Source organism: Haliotis cracherodii, unplaced genomic scaffold (assembly GCF_022045235.1).
Source record: "Haliotis cracherodii isolate W230 unplaced genomic scaffold, xgHalCrac1.p SCAF_13, whole genome shotgun sequence".
Taxonomy (NCBI): domain Eukaryota; kingdom Metazoa; phylum Mollusca; class Gastropoda; order Lepetellida; family Haliotidae; genus Haliotis; species Haliotis cracherodii.
The window spans coordinates 19,741,573-19,768,924 of record NW_027266268.1 but is presented as its reverse complement, the minus strand read 5'-3'; the positions used below and the strand labels follow the sequence as shown (position 1 = coordinate 19,768,924).

General features: G+C 42.8%; 1 protein-coding gene across 1 annotated transcript in view; it reads right to left on the bottom strand.

Moving 5' to 3' along the window:
- Positions 1 to 25,258, bottom strand: part of LOC139459704 (nuclear receptor subfamily 6 group A member 1-like) — a 55,326-nt gene extending 30,068 nt beyond the window's left edge. Inside the window, exon 1 of the mRNA XM_071241343.1 lies at positions 25,168 to 25,258. The gene's annotated coding sequence lies outside the window, so the exon portion shown is untranslated. The remainder of the gene's footprint in view (positions 1 to 25,167) is intronic.
- Positions 25,259 to 27,352: the final 2,094 nt, after the last annotated feature.

The window sequence follows — 27,352 nt, the reverse complement described above, 5'->3', positions numbered from 1 at the left end:
CTCTATAGAAGGCTTATCACTTCTGTTCTTCATATAAATTATTACAGGTAAGTACCTTCATCCCTGCTTGCGTAAAAGGCGACTAACTAGATCGGGTGGTCAGTCTTGCTGACTTGGTTGATGCATGTCATTGCGTAGATCGATGCTCATGATATCAATCACTGGATTGTCTGGACCACACTCGATTATTTACAGACCGCAGTCATAAAGCTGGAATATTGCTGAGTGCGGCGTAAAACAACAGACAAACAAATCTTCATCCCTGGGCCCTGTTCCACAAAGCAATCTTAGCGCTACGACTGTCGTAAGTCTATGTTAAAGTGTGGGAGCTACGATCACCTTAGCGCTACGACTGTCGTAAGTCTATGTTAAAGTATGGGAGCTACGATCACCTTAGCGCTACGATTGTCGTAAGTCTATGTTAATGTATTGGAGCTACGATCACCTTAGCGCTACGACTGTCGTAAGTCTATGTTAAAGTATTGGAGCTACGATCACCTTAGCGCTACGATCGCTTTGTGGAACAGGGCCAGGCGTGTCACCATTGTTGTTTACATAATTCCGTCACATCCGCGTTCGTAACCTCCGGTCGAGGCATTACCTAATAACTACGTCACGCTGTGATGGAGCATCGGCTCGCTTCTGTTTGTACATTATCTATTGTCATATACCGGTATATATGGTCTCTGCTTCTGTATTCGCTCTCTATCATTCATTGCTACCACATTCGTTTCTTTTCACTCGTTACCGTTTTCATCTTTCGTTTCATTACAAGTTTGGTAGCATTTTTTTTAAAATGTCACGTGACATTGGTTTCCAACCGGGTTACATAGGTTTCCTCTTGGTGTCCCGGATGTGTAGGTTTCCAGGAGAGGTTGACTGAGAAACTGTTACTATATATTAAGGTCTTTGTTCGGAAGCCAAAACATAAACCAACACTGAAGGTATTTATATTACTGATTACTTAGTACTTTTTACAAATTCCCCTCCAAACTATAATTGTTTCTTGATTGTATTTGAGTATTTTCTTTATAAAATAACCTAACGATTAACGTTGTCGTGTTTGGCAAATCAAGTAAAGCAGAAGAAAAGAATAAAACGAACATTGGTGATACCAAAATACTAGTTACGGACAGATATGATTATTAATTTACATTTAATTTTTAAAATATAAATTAACAAAAGCGCACCTACATCACGTACGTGCATACAGGACCTGTGAAGATCCGGGGTAGAATAGGTCTTCCGTAATCCATGCTTGCCATAAAAGGTGACTATGCTTGTCGTAAAAGCCGACTAACGGGATTGGGTAGTCAGACTCGCTGACTTGGTTGATGCATGTCATCGATCCTAATTGCGAGGATCGATGTTCATAATGTCAATCACTGGATTGTATGGTCCAGGCTCAATTATTTACAAAACGCCGTCTTATAGCTGGAATATTGCTGAGTGCGACGTAAAACAGCAAACCAACAAACCAACCAATTTTATAAATATTTAATTTAGGATCTGATCTTCATGACCGTAGGGCCATTTCAGCAGACTGAGAAGTCGTTCCGGCATTAATTGTTTTCCACTAGAGTGCAATAACATGCTATTTCACTCAAGCAAATATCGATTACACGTTTTCAGATAAACATAGTATTTCATGACTAAACCCATACCAAAATAAGGCAATGAGAGTTCAAACCAGGTGTGGATATCTAACACAAACATTTCAATAACAAACCACGGCAATGCATAGTCTAATTCCGTTCAAATGTTTATCCCATTGAAACTAGAGATCGACAATGATTTTGACGGAATCAGTCGTTCTACCCGTAGCTGTTGTAATACCCGCGTTAACCTTTTCGAGGTTGCATGATTAGCAAACGCATTCCGACTGCCCCTTTCTCAGTCTGGGAAGCAGCGATTTGATTGGTCGGATGAAAGGTCGTTCTGACGTAACTCAATATGGGATGTATTCAGATCTTTGTTTAGCGGTTGGATTTGAGTTGAGGGATAATACCACGTTTGCAGAGATAACATAATTTTAATGAGACCACAACTTTAATAACCAGGGCCCCGTTCCTCAAAGCGATCTTAGCACTAAGGTGATCGTTAGTCCCATACTTTAGCACAGGCTTACGATCATCGTAGCGCTAAGATCGCTTTCAGGAACGAGGCCCAGGCATCACACGAGCTATTATCATTTGGGAAAAGTTTATGAAGAACTAGAAATGCAAGCTACTGTAGATTTTCAAACAAACGGTTTGTTTGTTTGTTGTTTCACGCCGCACTCAGCAATGTTCCAGCTATGTGACGGTGGTTAAAATATAGGACCGGTCAACCGATGCACCGAAGACAATTCACATATATACATGCCCCTATGACTATGAGTAAGTCAGTTTGTGGTCCACAAGTCACTGGATCTTCTGGATTCAGTCCTCGTCGCTATATAGCTGAAAAAATACCGATGCGGTGTTAAATTTTAATTCACTCACTCTAAAACCAGCAGCCATAGCCATTGTTTAAAGGTAGTCATCGACGGTACATTCTATGCAATGCTTTATCTAACAACGAGGCTTACATTGTGGTGCTATTTGTAGCATCACTGTGTTTTTACGAGCCCTTTGGCCTCGCTCGACGTTTCCCTTGAAGGGTATGACAGATAACTTACAGCCCAAAACGGTCAGTATGGACAAGCCGTATTCCGGAGACTTCCTACAAGGAACGTTTTTTATACAATGAACATACAAATAAATTTCACCAGAACAGATACAAAAATGAAATATATTCCAAAATTTGCACCAGGTGAGCTACACACAATTTCCCCGCTGTCGGTGACTCCTTGTCTCGGGCCGACTGATACCCCGATTGTGTTAATGCATTAAGTGACGTAACGAAACTGCATACATGAACTATACACGGTGCATGATGCATGTCATCGATCCCAATTGCGTGGATCGATGCTCATGATATCAATCACTGGATTGTCTGGTCCAGACTCGATTATTTACAGACCGCTGTCATAAAGCTCGAATATTGCTGAGAGCGGCGTGGTCTAGTTGTAGAGCGTCCGCTCGGAGAGCGGAAGGTCTGGGGTTCGATCCCCGGCCGCGTCATAGCAAAAGACGTTAAAAGATGATACTTGTTGTTACCCTGTCTGTCGCTCGACATTAAACGGCTCAAACAAAGACTGGTCGGCTCGGAGTCAGTATACTGTGTCTGAGTGGGGTATTCACGTTAAACTGCGGCATGGTATCTCAGTGGGCTAGCACTATAAATCGGCATCAGTCTGGACTAGTACAAGCAGTCACACATACACACGTGCATGCACGTCGCTATATAAGTGCAATAATCTTGGACGCGACGTTAAACCCAATTTCACCTCACCTGACATACACATGCATGCCGCTATGTTTTCCCCCACATTATACAATATTCTTCATCACCGACTCCTTCACGAGACAGGGATGCATGAATCAGCGACTTCTTCCTCGTCTTTATTGCATTAGTTTTCCCATCTATTTCTACACAGCATATGCAGGGTGTCGGGTTCTATCGCCTGGTAATATAGTGCTGCCTCAATAGCACAGTAACCTATTTATCATACCATTGATTTTTTTCGAAAGAGATTTATATATTTCTAAACGAAAGATTTTCAGTTTTGAATATTCTTGTCGGTTGTTTTAAAGTGGGGCTACTTCAAGAGGGGGCGACTTAAAGGGGGGCGATTTACGGAGGGACTACTTGAAGGGGGGCTCTAAGCAAATTGGCAGTCCAGGTTTATTTTTGTTTCAAGACGTTAAAACATCTTTTTGCTCTTCCTCAAAGTGAGAGTTTATGACATTTCGATCTAAAGGTTCGCGATCCTTCTGTTTAGAAAACGGGGGCGGTGGGTAGCCTAGTGGTTAAAGCGTTAGCTCGTCACGCCGAAGACCCGGGTTCGATTCCCGTCATGGGTACAATGTGTGAAGCCCATTTCTGGTGTCCCTCGCAGTGATATTGCTGGAATACTGTTTAAAGCGGCGTTATACCCAACTCACTCACTCAATCCTGGACTTTAGTGTTCCTCAGTACTCGAGGGTTCCTTATCAAACTTATTTTTATCTTATACATACCTCTATTTCGGGGACTATCTGTAAGTCTAGAGGGTAACACATCAAACACAGGAACTAACGTGTCGTATGAGCCGACAAGATGTGTTAATCTAAGCCGATAACGTTCTTAATTGCTCATGATATTGGTCACTAGTCTGTCTGCCTTTGACACGCACCACAAATATTGATCACGAACGCGAATATTCCGCGCAACGGTCGCGTCAACGGGGCGAGTGTTTGTGCACTACCATCAAAAGCAAACGCTTAACGATCGCGACAGTGATGCAAGATTCGCGCGCATCGAGGACGTTTGTTCAGTCGTGAAGCTATACTAAATTTGTCGTTCTCATCCCGTTCTAGGTCGAGGGAACATTTATTTTGCATAGTAGTATAGCTGTAGTATTGCGCACTGAATGGCAACAAACACAAGGTAGCATGCGGGTAAAGTAGGTAGACATTCATTACACTAGTTGGGGCTAACGGTAAACTGCCGGGCAATTAAACGCCATTGTTTGATGATGGCTGAAAATGAAACAAACAAGAAATAGTTATTCGATGGTGATGCATTTGATACGGGTATTACAGTGTTGGCCTTGCAGTGTTTCGGCGACTGTTTTCAACTAAGTAACGTTTTGATAACCTTTGTATTTTGGGACAAATCCAGTTTTCAAGTGTATACTGTCTTTTGCCCGGATTACTCACTCACTCACTCACTCACTCATACACAACATGGGGGAAGAACATGAAACTGTCTTTGGAAATAACTGACATAAAACGAAACCGAAGACACAGCAGCGGGAGCAGTGTACAGCAAAACCCATTTAACTTGTTATGAGGAACATATCGACATATCCGTACTTCGAGACAAATGATGAGGCTATAACACCGGTGAGATGTCAGGATCAAGTACGACTAGTCTTCAGCTTCGAGTTAAGGATGCAAAGGTTTCACTACAGATACCTCCTGTGAATGATCAGAGTTTAGTTTACAGTAGTCCGCCAATATATAGACATATTTTTTAATTATTAGTAATATTATTATTTTTTTTTTAAGGGTGGGGGGTGGGCGGGGTGGGGGGGGGGGGGGGGGGGGGGGGAGGAGGTACGTTTTGGTGGGGTGGTGGTTAAAGGATTCTTAACATGAGAACAGCGTGTGAATCCCAGTTATGGCGTTCTCGATGTGATATGGATGGAATATTGCTTAAGGTGGCGAAGAACTCGTTCAATGGACGCCAAGCTCGCATTTCGTGGATGATATTGGCACTGCGGGTCATTCCGATTGTCGGAGCTATGTGGGCTTATGTGTTGATGCGGGCTTATGTGAATAGTTTGTTTTTTTCCGTTGTAGATATAACATATTCGTGTAATCATATAAAACAAACTCATAATTCCAGATCATCTATGACTATAACGAATTCCGGGCAATCACCTGGAATCTGTAACTTGTTAGGATTAATATGTCTGATCTGACTGACAAAGATATGACGAGGGAAACGTCCATTATGTTTCTAATGGAAACAAATATGGTACGATTGATTTGCGAAGAAGTAAACCTCAATCCAAGACATTTCCGCGCGCGTCGCCCCGTGCATGTGTCAGAACACCCATTGCCAATTTCTCCGGAAGTTCACGTAAGAACGCCATCTGACGGATTTTTATACAGACTTCAAACACCGATAATGAGAACGACAAACCCTTCAGACTTTTACCCTGAGATGTAGCCATCTTACACAAAGGAGGACATATCAAGCAGCTTGGGGATGGGAACCACCCACGTAATAATGTCTGGAAACTGGAAGCAAGACTCCCCACGGGGAGCGACTCCTGCCTACAATGCCAGGATGGTGCTATTGTGCCTACACCATCGCAAAACCGAGTGGATTATGTTACCACAACAACCTCGTCCATCCACTTAAAAAATCAAGGTCTTGACTAACCAAGAGCCCAAATTGGGATTTGATACTGAACTCTTCCAGAGTGGCATTCGTATGGAGATTCGTTGGATTTATAATACAGAGCGATTCGGGTGTGGAAAGGAGGTAAGTCGTATCTCTATGTTGGCCTAGCGCGTCTTGAGAAACAATGGTTTTACTAACATGACTAATAATGTCGCCATACTCAATCCAGGGGTGACTTTCAATCTGAGGATGTAAACGCCAGCGTTCTTGCAATCCTCATCACACGGGAAATATTAGTCTGACACATGGGAAATAGTAGTCGTTCACATGGGAAATATGTATTTAGGAAACTCGACCACGAATTATTAAAGGAGAATAATGGATGTCACAGTTAGGCTCGGAGGGAACAGTTACTGCTTCGTCTGTTGGTGCGGCGTTACCGATACACCCTCACTAACTGCTACAAGGCTGCATGATTCTATACAACGCTGAACCAGCAAATAATATGATTACAGAATTGTGTTTCCCCACCCCCCACCCCCCACCCCCACCCCCTACTTACAGCATCCCCGCCTCATTATGACACACAGCGGGTTTTACCAACGCCGCTTTAAACAGTAGGTAGTTACATTGTGTCAGCTCTATCTGAGAAGCCTTATTTGATTTGGGTCGTAAACGTTTATCGCTTTAATGAAAGCAGTGAGCACTTTATGGTGGTAGAGACCAAGATCCTGTTACCAAGGGCGAATTTATAATTCGAACCCCAGACCAGATAATCGTTGTGTGGCCAAGGGACTGAACTCTGCACAGCGAGTTGAGCCGCCGAGACCACTTGGCCACTAGAGTTAACCTTTCATAGCTTGTGTAGACTCCTTTGGATCAATATTACTTCGCATGCTTTAATGTGTTTATGTGAAACATAGATGCATGTTACATGCTTAAGCGATGCAGTTATAACAGGCCAACAGCGAAACCCCGTTAATGTGGACTTCAAGGAAAGGTCCCCTGGGGGATATATTATATTTCAGAGTTTCGTAAATCTTAACTATCATTGTCATCAGGTTTTCTGATTCAAAAAGGAGTGTGTTTGTTCTTTAGTTCTTTAGTTTTATTAGTCTGATAGTTTCGCTTCAGTTATTCCTAATGACCATTTAACAGCTCAATCCGCTATTTGATTTATATCTAATTTTAGAACACAGCACCGCTTGAGACTCTTGTCCAATGAAACTTCGCCATGTGATCACGTGGAGAACATTTAAGAAATAAACGACGAGTGTGAGTTGTTAATCGCATAATAAACACTGCAGGGAGAACAAACCATGAGGGCACAGCAGTGCTTTATTGTACGATAAACAACGACCACGAGTCGTTTATTTCTTATATGGGATAAACAGTATTATGTACATACTCTTTCATGATGTTAATGAAATGTACTAACTTTAAAAAATATTTACCCGTATTTACATAATAATGACCCCTTAAGTAAAATCCGACCTTGGCAATGTCGAACAACTCCATTTCATGAAATGTAAGAGGGGGAGGGGGGATAAATTTGATCATTCCCGCATATTTTCACATTTCTCACATCGATTACCTGCCCCTTTTCTCCCAGTACTAATTGTCACATCTCTCCTACCTTTGGGTGTGATCGTTTAGCCACTGCGTTTATCTGCGTTGCCTAGCTACGTCTTTGAGGAATAACTCACTAAACACTTCCCTCTCAAAACTAACGTCGTCCAATTTACAACGTCATCAAGTTGCGAGCGCTTATCTTCGGAAACGTCATGATAGAACAATACTTTATCGTGAATTACGCTTCGTTCTTCATTGTCCTTTGCGATTATCGCGAAGCTATCTAATATATCCCGTTACACGTACAGTAGGCATGACATTTTGAAGCCGTGTTCGGCGCTTGATTTCATGCAAAACGTGTTATTTACATAAACCTATAGAAAAAATTAATTGAAATCATTTGTTGATGTTTTCAACAAATATTACGAATCCCAAACAGCGAGAAATTCTCATTAAGGTATATTCCCGCATCACTTATCACTGAATACATACAGTTAGGTCACAAGGTGTTCGAAGACTAACACTTAGTCTCTGAAAATATATAATTCTGAAATTGAAGACTAACACTTAGTCTCTGAAGATACATAATTCTGAAATTGAAGACTAACGCTTAGTCTCTGAAAATACATAATTCTGAAATTGAAGACTAACACTTAGTCTCTGAAATATGAAATTTTGATAGAAACAAACAACACAATTTAAATTGAAAAAGAGCCTCAGTGAGATGGGAGATTGGGACCATTTAGAGCTTTACCATTGCAGAAAGGGCTGAGCGGGAGGGAAAATAATATGGTTGAAGGACTGTGAGACAGGCTACAGGTGTTCCATAAACGGATGAGCATGACCGGCCTTCCGGTGAACCCAGAAGTCGTCGATGAGGATAAAATGGAATAAGAGATTTATGTCAACTAATTACGAGGACCACGCCATTTTCCAATTGTGATTAGTCTGCATACGTTTACACATTCAACCTACAGAATTACCACTATTAACATGTTGCTCGGTATCACCACGGACTTGTGGTATATGGGTCCGTGGTATAACGGTTGATACATGCATGGGTAAGCTGGGATATTACAATGACGTTGATCTCTCCGCATATAGTTTGTACAACATGAGCCTGCCGTTTGAGAAAAGCTGAGAAAACTAGTTAAGCCCCCGTGACATGCTCGTTAGTCAGAATCCCAGAGTTGCGCCTTGTCAGTGTGGTATCGACAGTGTTGTTTAACAACAAACAACAATTTCCGTTACAAATACTTTCCCCCGGGCAGAGCACGGGTGGCGCCATCGGCAAAGCGACCGCATTTCTCTGTGCAGAGTTGCTTCCCTTAGGCGTGCCATGATCCTATTTTCATGGGTTCGAATCCTAAATTCCACCTGATTATGATCATTAGTTTGTCAGCATCATACCCGTGATCGTGTGTTGCACCAGACAATAATTTGGCAATAAACTCAGACGATAATTGGCAATAAAATCAGACAATAATTTGGCAATAAAGTCAGACGATAATTTGGCAGTATTGTCTATCAGTGAAAACAATCTAGCTCGTGGGAAATAGTGTACATAAAACAAAGTTATCTATAGCTACGTCATTTCGCGAGTCTTTAACATAGTCTTGCGTACGCCTTCTGTGGGTACTGGTCGAGAATACACATACTGCTTTTTGTTTGTTTGTTGTTTTACGCCTCACCTAGAAATATTCCAGCTATATGACTGTGTCTGTGTGGGTTATTCATGTTTAACTGCGGCATTATATCTCAATGGTCTGCACTATAAAATCAGCATTAGTTCGGACTAGTACAACCAGCCACACACACACACACACACACACCGGTACTCTGAGAGTGAGTGAGTTGGGTTTAACGCCGCTTTGAACATGGCATTCCTATTATATCACGGCGCGTCAGTTTGATGAAGCCGGAAGTGATGCAGGTCATATATGTTACCATTGTTTTCCTTCTGATACTCCAAGAAACATAATCCGGCCGAGTGGGGAATTCGAACCGACGATGACAGGCTTTTGGCACACCCAAGAGACACAACTGGGCCACACGTAAGTAAACACTGTTATTGACATAGAGTTATGTAGGATACTTCTATACAACGGAATCATTGACTTGGAGATAGTCAATAGTTGATTGTATGGTTTGTTTGTTTGTTGTTTAACGTCGCACTCAGCAATATTCCAGCTATATAACGGCGGTCTGTAAATAATCGAGTCTGGACCCGACAGTCCAGTGGTTTGCATCATGAGCATCGATCCACTCAATTGGGATCGATAACATGCATCAACCAAGTCAGCGAGCCTGAACACCCGATCCAGTTAGTCGCCTCTTACGACAAGCCTAGTCGCCTTTTACTGCAAGAATGGGTTGCTGAAGACCTATTCTACACCGGATATGTTCATTGTTTAGAATACCGTAATGACCTCGAGACAGACTCCTCGGTGTGCAATGCAGTTGTGACCAATCACTCATTTCGTCCCCCGTTATACCGTAAAGAGAAATGTCATGTAGGGCCGACTCTGTAAGTCGTTGCGAACCAAAATGTATTTTAAAGTTATTTCTTTCCAAAGTTTCATTTTTTTCATTTTACCCGTCCCGAAGGCAAATATAAGGCTACCTAGGCATCATCCTCGGTAATGCAGTGTGTTATTTCAACATTCTGTTATGATAAATATCCTGTAACCATTTGCCACAAGAACCTCGTTTTGAGTTATGCAACGCTAAAATTAGCCCTCTAATCAAATTACACCAATTAGCGAGAGACATTCTGTGGGAAGTTACTAATAGAGATGACGTCACTCCGAAACGATGCTAAAGTCGGGACTGGGTAAAACATATTAAAAAAGCGTTACCTCGCTACACTACAGTGTTCTCTCGCCATAGTATAGCGTTCTCTCGCAGTAACTTGCGCCCCCTTGCTATAATTTCGCGTTCCTTCGCTATATAGTTTCCAGTTTCTTGTGATGAGTAACAAGTATTCATATACCTGGCCTAATGCAACTCCCAAGCGATCATGGTAAACACTGGAAGCGTTCCCTCGCAGATCTATATCTTTACCTCGCCATAGTTTAGCATTCTCTCGCAATACAATCGCGTTCCCTCTCAATAATTTTCGCGCCGGAACGCGGTAGTATAGCGAGGGAAGGCGATAGTATAAAGCGGGAAAGCTATAAATATATAGTTTTACTATGGCATGTATAAGCTTCCGTAAGTCGCACGATTTGACCTTAGCCGCCCCGATACAGATAACACTACTCCGTCGCAACGCGTGCCTAATGCCCTATGTACCCGGGTGGGCGCTCGACATTGAACCAGTCTCGGTGAACGAGTGCTTGAGCACTTGAGCACTTCACTAGCCCTCGTCTAATCTCCAGTAGCTCTTACACTACGGTTCAGAAATACGTATGTCCACAGCCTATGAATTATCAGTGATAAACAATTGATAGGTCATCACCGATGACAAAATTGGCATGCGATAATCAGTGTCAATGTTTAGTCACGGGGATCTACGTTCATAAAAGCAAGTGTTATTTATTTTTAGCTCTTTTAGCTCTCAATTTTTTTTATAACAGGATTAAAAAAAAGTAGCGTGATATAGTTACTTAAAAGTAGCGAATACATTTTTTCGGTTTTAAATAGTGTACAGGAGGGGCCTTGGTGGACTGGGGTAGCCTAGTGGTTAAAGGGTTAGCTCGTTACGCTGAAGACCCAGGTTCCATTCTCCATAATGGTACAATGTGTGAAGCCCACTTCTATCTAATGTCGCCCGCCGTGATGTTGCTGGAATATTGCTTAAAGAGGCGCCAAACCCAACTCACTCACTCACTCACTCACTCACCTATTAATTAATAGACACAAGGTCGTTCCCGGTGTTTCCCGTGAAGATTCCGGGGTAGAATAGGTCTTCAGCAAACCCATGCTTGCCGTAAAAGGTGACTATGCTTGTCGTAAGAGGCGACTAACGGGATCGAGTGGTCTGGCTCGCTGACTTGGTTGATGCATGTCATTGATCCCAATTGCGTGGATCGATGCTCATGATGTCAATCACTGGATTGACTGGTCCAGACTCGATTATTTACAGACCGCCGTCATATAACTGGAATATTGCTGAGTGCGGCGTTAAACAACCAACCAACTACTCTCAGGTTCGGTGACACTGGACTCTTTCGGTAGGCCAAATATAAATACATTTTGCAAAACCTTATTTCATAAAGTGCTAATTATGCCGGTAGAGTACCCAATATAAAGTAGGGCTAGTAATAAATAAAACACATTAAAAAGGAAGATATCTTTAAAATATAAGTGATAGCTTCCATGGTATCCAGGCGGGAATAAAAATTAAATAGTGTCAATATTTTTATTTTAATTCAAATTTGTGAAATTTATGGTCTAAATTTAAAATGAGTAAACAAAGAAGCAAACACGCAATAAACCACGCCTCAATACCGGGTTACAAGACTGCGTCTGTCAAACTTCCTCTTTGAAAATTAGACAGAAAAAAGGCCAATCTCTAACAATTAATAAGGAGCACGCAGGTCAGGTAAACTCAAGAATTCTAGGGGTATGGCTATTTGAGGATAAGACAAATGGGGGTATGAAAAATAAGGGTATGACAATAGGGGTATGACAAAATTAGGATATGACAATTGGGGGTAAACAACTTGTTGCGTCATTTCATTTAGTTTGTGACCGCCTCCGTGGTCTAGTGAATAGATCGTCTCACCGGAGAGCGGAAGGTCGGTGTTTCGACGCACTGACGGCACAACATACTTTAAAAAATGGTACTTGTTGTTACCCCGCCTGGCGTTCGACATTAAGGGTTAAAACAAGGACTGGTCGGCTCGGAGTGAGTACACTGTGTCTAAGTGGGGAATGTTACACTGCGGAATGGTAAGTAGGCTAGCGCTACATAAGTCCGGACTAGTACAAGCGGGAACATAACAAGTCGATTTGTGCTTGGTAGGAGAAGTGAGACAAATGTGTTTGAGAAATCATATATGAATATTTACGGCGGCCACTTGAAAAGTCAAGTTGGCTCCTGGTTCGGTAGTCTGTAACAAATACATTCAACTCCACTCCTGGTATAGACCAGTCGGTGTGCACCCTTGAAGATCCGGGTTAGAAGCAAACCCATTGCCACCGCACTTAACTTATGATGTAATTAGATGACTATGGGACCCGTGAAGATCCGGGATAGGATAGGTCTTTTTAGCAACCCATGCTTGCCCTAAAAGGCGACTGTGCTTGTCTTAAGATGCGACTAACGGGATCCGGTGATCAGGCTCGCTGACTTGGTTGATTCATGTCATCGTTTCCCAATTGCGTGAACCGAGAGATACAAGGCACTAAAATAGTGATTTTACGCCTGCTTCTCTGGTTTTTCGTCGGTCGTCTTGTCAGTTAGAAAATGTGATTTTACGTCGCTTTTTTGGTTTTTTTCCCGTATGTGAGTCAGTTGGTTGGCCTTCGCTGAACAGTATTTTAGTTATATCACGGCGTGTTATCTTGGTTTGGGAGGAAAGCCCGAAGTGATGCAGGTATTAGACGTTTACCACTTTAGGGAGATCCACGAGCACGGGTATGGTGCCGACAGACCAATCAATGATCATCAACAGGGCAAATCTTGGAGTCGTAACAGTGATCATATGATCCTGGTATGCCTAGGGTAAGCAACTTTTGGACAGTAAATTTCCGCCATCGAGCTCCCACTACCTAGAATGTAAGAAGGAAAGGCTTCCTGCTCACAAGAACACCTCCCCGTTTCTTAATCGGCACTGCATGTATCCTATTGACCCAGATGTAATTGTTGAAACAAAATACAGTGCATAGTTTTTTGTATTGTCGCTTTCAAATAATACGTTCGTATTTTGCGCGGAGTACACGAACACATGAAACATCACTACTACTACTACTACTACTACTACTACTACTACTACTACTACTACTACTACTGCTGCTTGCCGTAAGAGGCGACTAACGGGATCCGGTGGTCAGGCTCACTGACTTGGTTGATGCATGTCATTGTATCCCAGTTGCGTGGGTCAATGCTCATGATGTCAACCACTGGAATGTCTGGTCCAGATTCGATTATTTACAGACCGCCATCATATAGCTGGACTATTGCTGAGTGCGGCGTCAAACAACAAACAACAACAACAATAACTACTACTACTACTACTACTACTACTACTACTACTGAATCCCAAGTAACACGATTACAGCCATCTGCGTCACAGAACATATTCAGATGACATAGACTGTGACATGGCGAGAAAATACGAATCAAAGTAGTCGTGAACCAAACCAGAAGGGAAGTGTGAACAATCCTCGTAACATTCTGCAGGTAAAGCGGTGTGCCAAGATATACATCCGCGGTATAACATCATCGGACTTCTTTCTCAGGATGGAGACCAAAATGATGACGTCACGCTATCGTTGTTGCAGTTGTTACTGAGCCAAACATTCACTGGCCATTCTGAACGTGTCCTTTGTGCAAGTAAAACTGATGCAATATATTTCTTTAGGCTAATTTATAGTGAAATATAGATCAACCATAACATGGAGGAGTCGGAGGAATCACTCGAATCTCTTGATTCCGGAAGTAGAATCAACACCTCTTCGGGACCACACTCCGTCGCAATGGTGACTCAGCATAACACCACTGCCACTGGCTAATTTGCATATCACGTGACCGGACTTTTCTCTTGTTTCTAAACAAACGCGCTTTTTCCGAAATCAGTATAGAACGGACTAATGCAAGTATTTGGGGGCGCTTTACATATTGTTTTGCATAACTATATAGATATGCTACTACAACTGCGACAGTGAGTTGCATGACAATATATATCTATGCATCAAAGTGACCGTGTCGCTAGCTCTCCGTTGGGCTTCGATGACAGCACGTAGAGCCGTACAACCAATGTAAACATAGGATAACTACGCAAAAACAAGCAGATTTTTACGTATTTGCATACTTTCTCAATGAAAGTTAACCATTCTTTGACATTTGTTTATGAAAATGTGTAGACTTGTCAAACATGAAACGGATGAAAAGCATATGCAATATCTTGAATGGACTATGAAAGATGTGACGAATCGTCACATGGCGCTGGCCTGTGGCAGAGGTACTATGCTGGCTGGCTGCCGGCCGCATGGAACTCTGGGTAGGAGAGTGCTTCGAGACTTATTGATTCTATTTCCGGAATCAACAGATTCGAGTGATTTCACTATTACATTCTCGCACTTGTAATTCCCTGGAAATAACTGACCGATGAAAATGATGATGAGCTATTGCAGGCACTGATTAAGAGGATCCCATTTGACAGAAAGAATTGCGGGTCTGGAGGTCGCGCGTAACGTCATTGGCGAAAAAGGGCGAACGCGACAGAGCCCGCGATGACAAAAGTTGTCCATGAAATGAGCAGGCCGCGACCAACTCTCGTCGACCTCCAGGTACGACTTCTCTTGGTATGACACGGTCGGGGATCGAACCACTGACCTTCACCTCTCCGGGCGGACACTCCTCCCACTGGACCACAGACTTGATCCTCATTGACGTATTTTGATCATTGGCAATATACATGAACTACGAGGAGCTAGAGGTCCAAATGTGTGACCAGTCTGTTTTGAGTGCCATCCTACCCCGACAGGGTGGATCCTGTTCGTTCTATCGACTACTGTTTTTTCTGGATTTACAGTGCGCTAGCATAGAGCTTGGATATTGCAAACAAATATTTGCTCACTACTTTAATCTTTTAAGAAATCTATTGAACAATATATTTCGCAAAAAAACTGTCTATTTGAAAACGGTATTTAAACATATATTTTGTTTAAGTAGTCCGTTGCTCGGTTTTTATACTGTAATACATGGTAAACATCACACAACGCAAGAACAAGCAAGATCAAGGGTTAATGTAAACGTGAGTGTTCTCAGCAAGTAAACATCAGCTTAACCGCTACACCCACAACTTCAGCTGCAGCGTCAAGCGACATCTATTTGCAACATCATTCTGTTTATAACTTACGTCTATGGTAGGCGGGCAGTGCCTCTCCCACACAATCTGGTGCGTGAGCGCGTGGTGCCTACCACAGACCGTGGACCTGACATTCACACCTGGTTCAGTCATTCAGGATGCGGCATTGACCTCCAGGATGTACGGCGTGGAGTGATCGAAGCGGACGTAAAAGTCAGTCGTATTCGTTTGCTGTGGTATTGATTTATGCACTGAGTTATCGTTCAGCGCTGGCATTACCTGCACGATAAATGGATTGAGGCATACGTCAAATTGAGATTTTATTGATATAGTACGTGATTATTTCATATGATATTATTCTCAGTTTGCATTCAGTAACATATTTTAATGCTTGCTGTTGCTAATGCATGATTGGTTGGGAATAAGGGACTTGGGTTTCAGGTGAGGTGGGGTTGGGTGGGGTGGGGTGGGGTTTAATGTCGCGTTCAAGATTATTGCAGTTATGTGGCGATGTGCATGCTCGTGTGTGTGTGTGTGTGTGTGTGTGTGTGTGTGCGTGTGTGTACAGTGTGCATGTGTGTTTATTTGTCCGAATTTATGTCAGTGTAATAGTGCTAGCCCACTGAGATACTACTATCCCGTAGTTAAACATGGACACAGTATACCGACTCCTACCCGACCAGTCTTTGTTTTATCCCTTTAGGTGAGTGAGTTTGATTTTACGCCTCTTTAAGCAATATTCCAGCAATATCACGGCGGAGGACCCACATTGTACCCATGTCTGGAATCGAGCCCGGATCTTCGGCGTGATGAGCCAACGCATTAACCACTAGGCTACCCGATCGCCCCTTTTATCCCTTTAATAACAGACAGGATAACAAGAAGTATCATCTTTTAACCATGTTTTGGTAAGGCGCGGCCGGGGATCGAACCACCCACCTTCAGCTCATCGAGCAGACGCCTTATCCACTAGACCAAGGTGACCGTCCAAGGGAATGAAGGCCACAGAGCAGTATATCAACTATATGACGGAGTGCGAGCTTGATATGGGAGGAAATCCCTCAATGGATCAGATCCTCAAGTCATCAGATGTTACTTGTTGTCCCTAAAGTGAAGCTGAGAATATCCGTCGCGAGGCTTTTCGCCCGTAATACATCTGCTGAGTGGACTTCATTTCCTGTAGATTTAAGATCACTTTCTATACTCAATCAGTTCAAGAAACCGCTTAAGACATGTCTGTTCCATTGACTGATAAATGTTAATGCATACTGACTTTTTGAAGTGCTTTGAGCACACTTGGGTGTGAGTGTCAACCCTATATTACAGGCCAAATAATTATTGTTTTATCCGACGGCGTTGAAGACGTTCCAGGTATCAACCGCTGGTTTGCCCGAAGTATGTTACAGTGGAAATATTGCTGAAAGTGATGCAGAGCAGCATTCATCCAATTCGTTCAAAATCACAAGTTCAGTATCACCCGCAGAGATCATCCCCTGACACAGCGCAGCGCGGCTGCTACAATCGATATTCCAAGTTCAACCAAAGCCGTTCCAATCGTAATAGTGATCACGTGACTGAGGCATTGTGGGAACTACCACCATGCGGATGTACGATACAGTGGGCGATGTCCTGTCAGTGGTTGGTGTCGGGTGTTGTCTATTTCTTAGGCGTACTTTCGACAGGATAAACGACGCGTGTACTTTCATTTGTAATTGAGCCGAAATCACCAGGTTTTTTTTTGTTGGCCAATCAAACCACCCGTGTGTTGCTGGCCAGTCGAACAACCACGTCCTTTTGGCCAATTCAACCATCCGTTTCTTGTGGGTCAGTGGCCCTTTTCTTGTTAGCCAATCCCCCCACCCGTTCCTTTTGGCGAAACCTACCACACGCTTTTTGTTGGCGAAACCTACCACCCGCTTCATGTTGGCGAATCCATCCACCCGTTTCAAGTGGGACCTCAATTCTTAAACTTACCAACTGCAAGTTCGTATAAAAGTGACATATATGCACATGACTCTAACTCGGCAAAATTAAAATCCCCGTCTGTTTCAACCCATACACGTACCCGTTACACCTCAACCACCCCAAACCCCTCCCCCCCCCAAAGCCAACACGCGCCCGTTATCCTCTTCCTCAACCGTCACCCCACTGCCCTCCTCAGACCCCTGTCAATTGTCTCGTACAAGAACAAAAAACGAATCAGTTCTGGATAAATCTGGTGCTCGTAGGCGGTGATTCAAGTGTATCTCGGTCAAACTCATTCATTAAATTTTCACAAATGTCAACAAAAAAACCCCATGAAAAACAATAACCTCAATCTCGAGCTTCAACTAACCTCAATCACAGAGACAATCGGGCGTCTCAACTCCCACCTTGCTGCCGACAGGCTGGTGACGATCACGTGACAACCACAGCGCACCCATATGTTCATCTTGATTCAGTCTTCGTCTAGGTACGCAATATATCGATATCAATATCAATACTCAGAATGGTGTCTTTATCAGTCCTTGCTGATGAAGTTAGCCGTTGGAACTGTATTTCTAGCGGGGGAATGTAGCTGCTGATGGTTTTGTATGGGTAAATTCAGCCAGTCATTTGTAACCTGACATTATGTTTGCGTGTTTGTTTGTTTGTTTGTTTGTTTGTTGTTTAACCCCGCACTCAGCAATTTTCGAGTTATATGACGGCGGTCTCTGAATAATCGAGTCTGAACCAGACAATTCAGTGATTGGCATCATGAGTATCGATCCACGAAATTGGGATGCGATGACATGTACCTAAACCGATCCCGTTAGTCGCCTCTTACAACATGCATAGTCGCCTTTTACGGCAAGCACGGGTTGCTGAAGACCAATCTTCTTAACGAGTGTGACATTATGTACAGAAATGGTTTCATTACCACGAAGAGCGAAATACTGGTCATCCTGTCTAATAAACGATAAAATGACATTCATATTGTATCCTGGTGGAGTTATGTTTTTCATTTCAATCCCAATGTTTAATCAAAAAGTATAAATGTTCATGTTTTTATTGGTACAGTGCATTCTTGGTAAGTTTTTGTTAAAGGGTTTGACTGTACGACAGTATTGGCAAACAGGGTTATTCAGCCGTTGCCGAGGCCATGCCATGAGTCAGTAGCAGTCATTATAAATTATTATTTAAAAAGCTTTAATGATCACTAGTACAACGGATCTTCAGAATATTACCTGTCCAAAACGACCTTTCAGTCGTTACCGGTCGGTGAAGAAGTCCAACCGGTCAGGAATCTGCGATCAATTAATAAACTAAATCTCTCTGTTCCAAGTGGCAACCTCAAAAAACCCTTGGATCTTTCGTATTCCGTGGTACTTCACTGTGGAACTCTCTCCTAATTTCTCATCAAGAACTCTCCTTCTCTTTCTCTGTTCAATTCTAAGCTTAAAACTCATCTTTCTCCCAGGTACTGCTGACATTGAACTGACCACGGTGACCTCAGTGATAAGGTGATCACAGTGGCTACTGCATCCAGGGGAACACAAGGATGTCTATATCCTAAATGATGCGGACACCAGCTACAGACTACAGTGCCTACTGATAAAGGCAAACCACACAATACAATGGAAACCCTTTATTGGAGACGGTTCGCTCCAAGTGAAATCGTCTGGATAAACAAGGTTTCTGAATGAACGAGTGATGTCCTATGTATATGTGACCTTCCCGATTAACGGGGTTCCCTGTCCGGATTTACAAACTTTTCGTGAAAACGAATACGATTCACAGTAATGTCGTATACACCTGCCTGATTGACAGGGCTTCTCTACTGACGGTGCTTCGGAATAGTTTTTTTTCGTCCTATTCAAGAAATGGAAACATGTATTGACACCACCGGAATCCAGCCGCTGTAGGTTTGATTGCTGGTTCTTCAGTCATGCCATGAGTGAAACACACGGTATATACCATTGGAGTAGTCAGCACCTCTACACAATACAACCCTGTTAATCCGGTCAGTACCCTCCCCAGTGAAATAGTCTTGATTAAACAACTTTTGAATTACCGCGCATAATTACTGAGCAATATGTACATACATATATATGTTAATGACAGTACTGAGGCGAGTTGCGAAACTACGGGTTCCGGAATACAGAGGTTTTCCTGTACGCGATGATCAGTGTGTACTATTGATCTCTTGCTGTTTTCGCCCTCACTCTTCTGTGCATTCATACGCAAAGAATGGATCGAATTCGGACATATTATTTCATGAGACAAAATGTATTCTTGGATTAGTTATGATTTATTTAACAAATTACATAGCCGCTGGTGAACATTAAATTACATACGACGGGAGACAAACTACGTTGAACGAAAACATATTTTTTTCAGCACTTAATGTTGCAATATCGTAGCAACAAAAGCACACCGCGGCCGAAGGAATGTGCCTGACAATGTATAGCAGTAGAATTATATATATTAAGATGGATATATGATTTTCTATAGGTAATAAACTTAAGGCCATGCTATACGTGTTTCTGTAATTGCACCGTAAGCTAATAAAGTGAAATTAATTCCACGATGTACTGCACGTGAGAAAAACAACAACCTCTAAGCCGACATTTATTTTACAATTATCTAAAAAAACATGGTATTACTAAAAATCATTAAACAGCATGACGACGGTGAGCGAAAGTTGTAACCTGCCACAATGGCGGAAATACCCAGACATGATCTCAGGTGGGTGTGTTGCCGGAGACTGGTGGGAGGAGTGGTGGAGACTACCGTGTGATCGGGGGGAGGTGCTGGACATGGTAGACGTCGTGTCCAGATGCCCACGTGTCGGCAAAATCAACGTCGTCGATGCCACCGAGAAAACCCAAATTCTCGAAATTAACATAACACCTAATGTCTGAAAGATTTTGACACCACAGCGAGTGGACAACAACTATCAAAATTAAAACTGCGGATGTTAAAAATAATGTACAAAATAATTCACCCTAGAACATAATAACGGGAGGATCAGCCGAAGAGAACAAACAAGAAACGTTACCTGTTGATGAAAGTTTTCTTGCAAGGACAATTTTACAAGCGAATACTGTACTAGATCCTTATCAAAATTAGCATAAAGGTAAACTTTCTGCTGGATAATACATGCCTCGTCAAGTATCTGACCCCCAGCTAGGGTCACGTGACAACCATCCAATCAAAATGCTTTGTCGCCTCTGCACTCCATATATGGAAGTGGAGGTATCAGCCTTTGTCCAATGTATGTCAACGTCCCAGACTAAAAGTTCCTCCGAATTCAAGGTATATGTGTTTCCTAGTAACCCATGATAGGGACAAATTGAGGTCTAAACCCTACATGACTACAAAGTCGATTTCATTCACCGAGTCCCGGGATGACCTTTTGACCTCGTATCATTCCGTTTCCAGTACAGACTAATATGACCATCTCACTGTCATCGTACCAGTGCAAGATTAACTTCGGGGGTCCAAACGTACAATGGGAGTAAAAATGTGTCCGGGCGACACCAATATTCTGGAATATGGTTTTATTTACTCTGCATGGCATTACAAGATGGCGTCTCCCAGACTATTTATGAAGTTTCTGCAACTCATACCTTTTGCGAGTATTTGCCAGCAATGGCCATCACATAAATTTGCTTTTCATGAATAAAAGAAATGTAGCGTGTGGCAACGAATTCTTGTTTTTTAAATGTCCGCCAATGTGAACATGTTGTTTATCTGGCAAACACGAGAATAAATGTAAGGTAACCTACCTTGTTCTTTGCCACTCCTGTTATATCCATGTCTACCAGAGGACCGGTCCTATTGTAATCCACAATTTGTCCTCGAAGCACATGACACTGGTTTGTGGTGCACATAATGTCACGTAAAACAAACTTGAACTTATAGATGCAGGATTTTCAGGTGTGCAAGAATTGAATAATACTATATGCACGACATATGTGGTCATTTTTGCACTCGTTCTTTACTGCACATACACCTGACTTACAAATACATATATACATAAACGAGCGTCTCATTCAGCAAAGACCTTCAATCAATATCAAATGAAATATCCCCAGCAAACTTAATTGTTTTAGCAACATGGCTTCAACAGATTCAAAATGTCAGCACTGAAACACAATATACGCTTCAGTCTCCTTTACATTTTCTCATGTTAGAACTGCTTTTCTTAGAACAAGGCAAGAGATCTTTTTCACTGCAACACTTAATAAAAAGCTAGAATAATACGTTGAAACTTGAAACCTGAACGCCGTGGCTCTGTCTGGATTGACACCATAATCTTCATTGGACACGGGTATGAAATAGCGTTGTGGCACTGTCGCTATTAAAAACGGATATGATTTCGGTACTTTATGTCCCGGGGAAGCCCCAGTGGAGGCCATGTATTGCCCATTCTGATGGCCCTGGATTGGCCAATATCATGTGCCTGTATAACCCAAACTCATGGGCCTTTTATTGCTCAATCTCATTGCCCTGTATAACCGACATCTCGTGGCACTTTACAACCCAGTCGCATCGCCCTATCAACCCAGTGTCACTGCTCTGTATAAACCAATCTCATTGCCCTGTATAACCCACATCTCGTGGCACTTTATAACCCAGTCTCATTGCCCTGTATAAACCCAGTGTCACTGCCCTGTATAAACCAATCTCATTGCCCTGTATAACCCCATCTCGTGGCACTTTATAACCCAGTCTCATTGCCCTGTATAAACCCAGTGTCACTGCTCTGTGTAAACCAATCCTATTGCCCGTATAAACCAATCATACTGCCCTGTATAACCCAATCTCACGGCCCTGTTTAGTCCAATCTCACGGCCCTGTATAACCCAATCTCACGGCCCTGTATAAACCAATCTCATTGCCCTGTATAGTCCAATCTCATTGCCCTGTATAGTCCAATCTCACGGCCCTGTATAACCCAATCTCACGGCCCTGTATAACCCAATCTCACGGCCCTGTATAACCCAATCATACTACCAGGTGTACCCCAATCTCACAGCCCTGTATAACCCAATCTAACTGCCATGTGTACCCCAATCTCACGGCCCTGTATAACCCAATCACAATGCCCTGTATAACCCAATCATACTGCCCTGTATAAACCGATCCCATTGCCATGTATAAGCCGATGCCATTGCCCTCTCTAACCCAATCTCATGTGCCTGTAGAATCCAATCTCACGGCCCTGTATAGCCCAATCTCATGATCGTGTATAACCTGACTCAGAAACATATAAAGTCAATGACCATAAATAGCCTTATCACAGGACCCAGTAGAGCCCAAATGCATAACTATATATAGCCCCACCTCATGACCCTATATTGCTCCACCCCATGACTCTATATTCCTCCACCCCATGACCCTATATTCCTCCACCATATGACCCTATATTCCTCCACCCCATGACCCTATATTCCTCCACCTCATAACTCTATATTGCTCCATCTCATGACTCTATATTCCTCCACCTCATGACTCTAAATTCCTCCACCTCATGACTCTATATTCCTCCACCTCATGACCATATTTTCCTTCACCTCATGACCCTATATTGTGGGGCACTGGTGGCCCAGTCGTCAAAGGCGCCGCGATTCGCTGTGCAGAGTTGCGTCCCTTGGGCACGCCAGAAACCTATGATTGTGGGCTCGAATCCCGGTTTGCCCCGATTATGTTTCTAGGTGTGTCAGCACCATACCCGTGCTCGTGGGTTTCACCGAAATGGTAAACGTCTGAGACCTGCATCACTTCAGGCTTTCCTCCCACATTAAGCTGACACGCCGTGATATAACTGGAATAATGTTAAAAGCGACGTTAAACCCAACTCACTCACTCACTCACCCTATATTGCTCCACCCCATGACTCTATATTCCTCCACCTCATGACTCTATATTCCTCCACCTCATGACCCTATATTTCTCCACCCTATGACCCTAGATTCCTCAACCCCATGACCCTATATTCCTCCACCTCATGACCCTATATTCCTCCACCTCATGACTCTATATTCCTCCACCTCATGACCCTATATTCCACCACCTCATGACTCTATGTTCCTCCACCTCATGACCCTATATTCCTCTACCTCATGACCCTATATTCCACCACCTCATGACTCTATATTCCTCCACCTCATGACCCTATATTCCTCCACCCCATGACTCTATATTCCTCCACCCCATGACCCTATATTCCTCCACCTCATGAATCTATATTCCTCCACCTCATAACCCTATATTCATCCACCTCATAACCCTATATTCCACCACCTCATGACCCTATATTCCTCCACCTCATGACCCTATATTCCTCCGCCTCATGACCCTATATTCCTCCGCCTCATGACCCGATATACCTCCACCCCATAACCCTATATTCCCCCACCTCATGGCCCTATATTACTCCACCTCATGACTCTATATTCCTCCATCTCATGACCCTATATTCCACCACCTCATGACCCTATATTCCTCTACCTCATGACCCTATATTCCACCACCTCATGACCCTATATTCCTCCACCTCATGACCCTATATTCCACCACCTCATGACTCTATATTCCTCCACCTCATGACCCTATATTCCACCACCTCATGATCCTATATTCCTCCACCTCATGACCCTATATTCCTCCACCTCATGACTCTATGTTCCTCCACCTTATGACTCTATATTCCTCCACCTATATCCCTCCACCTCATGATCCTGTATTCCTCCACCTCATGATCCTATATTGCTCCCCCCTATGATCTTGTATAGCCCTACCTCATGCCTGTACAACATCACTCACCGTAGCACACACTATGCACTAATTTTATATTCTTGGTTGACAACGAAACCTATCAATTATCTCGTCATCACTCCCGCGACAAGAGAAGCACCAAATATATTCCTCTGTGCCCTTCAATGACCACCGCTGTGCCTGTTGTTTACCCACAAGCTGAAGACGAAACCACCCAGGGCTGATAATCAATAACCAGCATGTCATTAAACGTGTCTGGTATCACCCAGGGCTAAACACGCGAGTCGATGTATCTATCATTAGACACGTGTATGACCGTTACCTTCAGGCCACCAGGCCTGCACGCTACAAATAACACCACCAAAAAGAGGGTGTGTTCGTGTCCGTTATTTACTCGCCAAGGAATGGCACCTGTATCAAAGGAAACTTGTCACAATGAACTACATCTACAGGCTCATCTGGACACTGGGTCGATGTGAGAAATACAAATTTGCCGACAATATTAAAAAGTTCAATATTTCATATTTGAATCTAAAGCAAATAGTACTTAAGGTGATGGCACAAGAGTCTTAATGTTGGGAGGTCATATATGTTTTTTGTTACTGTTGTTAACCGATTATTTAGCTTTGGGGGTCAACTGGAGATTGAAATAATCATTTTATTGCTGACTGTACATAAAAATGCTATGACAGATCTTAAATGAACGTTTGGATGTGAGAACTCACATAAATATCCTTACCTTATGATTTAAAAAAATGAATTTTTCATATAATTAGTATAGCATACATTTCTGTCGGAATTAAAAGGATAACAGGTCAGCCAACCAGTCGACCACACTAATACGTGTCGGCAGCATCGGGTCAACATGACATAGAATACATTAAATCACTACCTGTATCTTCGTCGACGATGTTGTTGCGATGTCAGTTGCTTCTGGAGACGTTTCCTCCGTCGTGGCCGTGGTAAGAAGGCGTAACAGAAAGTAGTTTCAGTAATCAGGCACTTTTTGTTCCTAGTTGGGACATGCAGTACCCACATAACACAGGTATTGTGGAGCCCATGGCCACTTAAAAGTCTCAACTAGCACTGCATTCACACATCCAAAATAGTTGACAGTCCTTTGAATATACACGATCATTAGCGTTGTTCTCGAAACATTAAATTGAAACAAAATCAATAATTCTTCAGACAATTACACAAAATGAGCGAGTGAGTTAAAATTCAAAGTCACATCGGCAGTTATTCACCATTTAGTGACATTTATTAAACAAAATGATACCAGTTTGTTAAAGACATCTTTGGTTTGAAAATGTTAAAAAGTTCCCTTCGAAAAGAACAAAATGGGTTTCACTTACTATATATATGCATTGAAAAATCGACTACGATATCATCAGCTGCGTCACTAGTTACCATCGGAATCCTCACATTCTATCGAAGTTATTCTTCATTAATTGTCTTGACTAATTAACAGTCTAGTTAATTGTTTATCCCCCTGACGCTCAATGACAGTCCGACACGAAAGGCTTGGTAGGTACCGACTGTCTTACTCTTATACCATCACAGCTGTACACATACAAACAACAAACCACTCACGTGTCGCGTAATGCGGAAATTTCCTCGTTGTCGCACGCTCGCCGATACTACTACAAAACTATTTTAAGAACAAGAAAATTCATTAAAACACCTTTCCTGTACAATAGCCCCGCCCCCCGTGCCGCAACCATCCAATCAGCGCCCGTCCAAGAAGTTTCCTGCCTTCTGGCTGTCGTTATTTCAGTCCGCACGTGACCATGTGGGAGTAGATTCTGCCGATTGCGGACGTTTGAATGAAGCCACGTGTTTGGCGGTGCTGCTTTCTCCATATACATGATACACTGTTTCTAAACAGCTGAGCGTGGGCGTAAGGCAAATTCATGACACAGAATGAGAAGAGGTGGAGGTAACCCATTATATGTTGACGATGCACATATGCGACAACCTTGTGTCTCGTGCATGCTATCACAAAAGCAGTAAGTTCAGTTCCGCTACAACACGTTCGTAGTATACTGAAGGGTTAAACCCATCGAAAGGAACGGGACATGATATGTTTCGCTATTGCGAAACACGCACCTTTAATATTTCGGGAAATAGGCGAATGCGGGGGTTCGCAACCCCCTTCTTACATTTCAAATTTCACACACTCAAGCCAGTAACTAAATGGCTTGCCATTAGCTTAACGCACCCTTAAGTTGAGGGGGTGGCATTACGAATATGCCAGGTCAGTTCGCATCATGATCTATAGGCAGCGGACGTTTGAGAATTATTCGAATGGTAGGGTTGGCAGGACGCACAAAGGTAAATAGCTTTTTTCAGTTTATATACACATATGAGAATAATAGTTTCATGCTTATCATCATCATACACCGTCTGACAGGATTATGACATCACCATTGTAAGATGGACGGATTAGATAAGGGTGGTGGGTGGTCTAGCGGTTGAATTTTTCGCTGGTCAAACCGACGGCCCGAGATCTTTTACCCATAGGGTACAATATGTGAAATCCATTTCTGGTGCCTTCCATTGGGATATCGTTCGAATATTGCTAAAAGCGGCGTAAAACCATACTCACTTAATGATAGGATAAAATCAAGGTAGGAAATCGCATAGTCAGCAATATGATTGCGATGAGTAGGTGCCGAATGTAAACTAACGTACTATTTACAATGAGATGCAACAACTACTTCAATATGATCCGGGGCGGTCGGGTAGCCTAGTGGTTAAAGCGTTCCGAAGACCCGGGTTCGATTCCCGACATGGGTACAATGTGTGAAGCCCATTTCTTGTGTCCCCGGCAGAGGTATTGCTGGAATATTGCTAAAACCGGCATAAAACCATACTCACCCACTCAATATGATCTAACGTACAGGGAAATGACATGTCTGATATTTTAGCATTTTGAAAGCTTCTTAAGTAGACCAGCGCTTGTATATTTTAGTTATATTTTATGAGGCAAACATATTCAATTCACCACATGACGGTTGTTGGCGTCACGTACATCCTAGTATCCCCCCCCCCCCCAAAAAAAAAAAACAAAACAA